Below are 4,025 nucleotides of genomic sequence, written 5' to 3'. Positions count from 1 at the left end.
GTCAATATTGACCTCTCGGTACTAAATTGATCATAACTTGAGCTATAGAGGTCCAAATGAGGCATTTTCAGCGGCATTGGAAAGCTAATATCCGAGGTTTCAAAATGATATGCATATGTCTATAGCGGACATGGAGTTTGGGTATGCGTACACACACACTTGTGAGTATGGACGAGAAGAAAATCAGCAAGTGTGCGTACACACACAACTGTGCGTACGCACAAGTCCTGGCACGTGACCTCATTAAATGCAAAACATTGGCAGTGATTTTTGGGCTTCTAAGCCCAATCCAACTCATTTCTGAAGCTATTTCAAGCCAAATTGAAGAGGGATGAAGGGGGGAGCAATTAGGTTTAGGTTTTATCATGTTTTAGGGTAGTTTTCTAGAGAGAAGCTCCCATTTCTCTCTAGAATTTAGAGTTTTTGTCTTAGTTTCTTTTTAATTTTAGATTTTAATTCTTGTTTTAATGTAGTTTCATTTATGTTTCTATGCTTTCTTGTCTTAATCTTCTTAATTTCTTTTGTCATTTTCTCAATTTTGTCTTTTTTAGTTTATGAATACTCTTGTCAATTTCGGTTTCATTAATGAAATTTTAATGTTTTATGTTTATTTGATGCTTATTTGAGTTGTTATTATCATTTTATTACAATTGGTAGTTATAAATTTTATTATTATTTCATTTTATGATATTTTTATTTTATGCATGCTAGGTGTTTGATAAAATGTCTCTTATAGTTTTTGTATAGTTTTTCACATTCTTGACTTGGAATTAGATAATTAGGTGAACTTGAGTTATGGATGTCCATTCCATATTGTGTTAGGATTATTAGTTGGTTTGGTGTTCATTGACGGTAGTCTTTTACTAAGTTAATTAGTGAGTTGACTAGGACTTATGGATTAAGATCAATTATGCCCTTTTGACTCATCCTCGATGTTAGAATAGACTAATTGGAATTAATTCTATGAAATTACCATGTTTGTGGTCCATGATTAGGATATGAATCCTCAATTCCCCAATCCTTGCCAAGAGTCATTTTTGTCACTTGAATTCTATTTTTGATATTGCTTGCTTTGAGTTTTAATTTCCTTGCATGCTTATTTAATTTCTTGCCTTTTAATTTTCTTGCTGATTGCTATCATCAAAACCCCACTTTCTCCATAGCCAATAATTGAGCACTTAATTACAATTCCTAGGGAGAACGACCTGAAATTTCAAACTTCCAGTTATTTTGTGTTGATTGTGACATCTTTGATTTAAACTTTGATTGAGAGTTAATTGTTGGTCTAGACTATGCTTGCAACGAGATTCTATTTTTGTGAAATTTTAGATCAACATTAATTCTCACATCAAAGAACAAAAGACTTGTTTCCAATTCCAAGCAAGAAGAAAGGGCTACAATCAAGAAGCTAGTCATACTTCGGTAAGAGCACATCAAAAAGTTTCTTCCCTCTTTTGTGCTACATTGAGGAACCAAGAAGAAATCAACAAAGTCTCAAGCACGAATTGAGCAACTATGGAGGAAGTGAAGTCAACTTTGGTCAGTTGCTCATCCATGGACCAAATCCAAACTTGGAGCGAAAGCAAAGCTCTACGGTCAAGATTGAAGAAGTTTGAAGAAAAAGGATGAGAGAGAATGGGTAAGTTGCATGCAACAGATTTGGATCTCTTTCTCATCACTGACAAAGCCGTTGTAAGCTCTGTGAAGGAGAAGAAGATAGTATGGACTTTGCACTAGCTTCAAACTTGGAAGCTTCACTCTTCTATAATAAGGGTGAACGGCCAAGGGCTGAAGGCAAAAGAAAAAGAACAAAGCACAGAGTTCAGTTCTCATAGCTTCCTAAGCTTTTGAGTACTTCTCCTTTATGGTTCTCATTTAGTTTTTTTTTTCTTCTATTTAATCTGTCTGGGTCTCATTGAAAAAGATAATCATGGTGAAGTTTGTAAGAAAAAGCCCATGAGAGGTAAAAGGCAATGAGTTAAACTAGGAGAAAAAAAGCCATACGATGTCACAAATTTTCCTTGTACATCTTCCAGTTTTGTTTCATGATCCTGTGGGGATTCCCTTACAAGTTGGGTTAGCACTTGGTTGTTGAAAGTTAGGTTGAGTCCTAGTCAAATTTAGATTGGGTTAGAATCTGGATTTGTCCCAGATAGGACTGGGTAGATTCTAGGAAAAGCATTGATGTATGTAATGTATTGAAAAATTTAGTAAAATTCTATCATAATTGTGATGGAGACTGGATGTAGGCTACATTGCACTAAGTAGCTGAACCAGGATATATCTGGATGTTACTTCTTCAATTCTTCTCTACTTTGCTTCCGTTTTTGTTACTCAGGAGAAAAAATGAAAATCTCTCTGGTGCACAAAATTTTGATCTCAATGGCGCCAACAACTTGGTACGCACAATTGTAATCTCAACTCTTTTTCACAACTTCGCACAACTAACCAGCAAGTGCACTGGGTCGTCCAAGTAATACCTTACGTGAGTAAGGGTCGATCCCACGGAGATTGTCGGCTTAAAGCAAGCTATGGTCATCTTGTAAATCTCAGTCAGGCGGATTCAAATGGTTATGAAGTTTTGATAATTAAAAGATAAATAAACATAAAATAAAGATAGAGATACTTATGTAATTCATTGGTGGAAATTTCAGATAAGCATATGGAGATGCGTTATTCCTTCTGAATCTCTGCTTTCCTACTGTCTTCATTCAATCATTCATACTCCTTTCCATGGCAAGCTGTATGTTGGGGATCACCGTTGTCAATGGCTATCTCCCGTCCTCTCAGTGAAAATGGTCCTCTACGGTTTCTGTACGGCTAATCAACTGTCGAATTTCTCGTCTTGGATGAAAAATACCAGGCACAGCTACCGCATGGCTAATCAGCTGTTGGTTCTCAATCGTGTCGGAATAAGATCTAATGATCCTTTTGCGTCTGTCACTATGCCCCACAGTCGCGAGTTTGAAGCTCGTCACGGTCATCCCATCCCAGATCCTACTCGGAATACCACAGACAAGGTTTAGACTTTCTGGATCTCAAGAATGCTGCCAATTGATTCTAGCTTATACCACGAAGACTCTGATCTCAAGGAATTGAAGCCTCTGTTATCAAGAGAGGCAATCAAACGCATGGACCAGGAATCCAAGAGATATGCATTCAAGCTTGTTTTCATGTAGAATGGAAGTGTTTGTCAGGCACGCGTTCATAAGTTGAGAATGGTGATGAGTGTCACATAATCATCATATTCATCATGTTCTTGTGTGCGAATGGATATCTTAAAACAAGAATAAGCATGAATTGAATAGAAAATAGTAGTAATTGCATTAATACTCGAGGAACAGCAGAGCTCCACACCTTAATCTATGGTGTGTAGAAACTCCACCGTTGAAAATACATAAGTGATAATTGTGTTCATTGGCTTCGGCCCCAGAGAGGGAACCAGAATAACCAAGACTAAGGTCTAAGGACTAAACGTCCAAAGATGATCTAAGGATAATCCAAAGATATGAGTACAATAGTAAAAAGTCCTATTTATACTAAACTAGTTACTAGGGTTACAGAAATAAGTAAATGATGCAGAAATCCACTTTTGGGCCCACTTGGTGTATGCTTGGGCTGAGCATTGAAGTTTTCATGTGTAGAGATTTTTCTTGAAGTTAAACGCCAGTTTTTATGCTAGTTTGGGCGTTTAACTACAGCTTCTATCCTGTTTCTGGCGTTTAACGCCAGAATAGGGTAGGAATTGGCATTTGAACGCCAGTTTGCGTCGTCAAAACTCAGGCAAAGTATGGACTATTATATATTGATGGAAAGCCCTGGATGTCTAATTTCAAACCCAATTAAGAGCGCGCCATTTGAATTTCTGTAGCTCCAAAAAATCCATTTCGAGTGCAGAGAGGTCAGAATCCAACAGCATCAGCAATCCTTTTTCAGCCTCTGAATCAGATTTTTGCTCAGGTCCCTCAATTTCAGCCAGAAAATACCTGAAATCACAGAAAAACACACAAACTCATAGTAAAGTC

This window comes from Arachis stenosperma, chromosome 6 (assembly GCF_014773155.1).
Source record: "Arachis stenosperma cultivar V10309 chromosome 6, arast.V10309.gnm1.PFL2, whole genome shotgun sequence".
Classification (NCBI taxonomy): domain Eukaryota; kingdom Viridiplantae; phylum Streptophyta; class Magnoliopsida; order Fabales; family Fabaceae; genus Arachis; species Arachis stenosperma.
The sequence above is the reverse complement of the archived record's forward strand: the minus strand, read 5'-3'. Positions refer to the sequence as shown.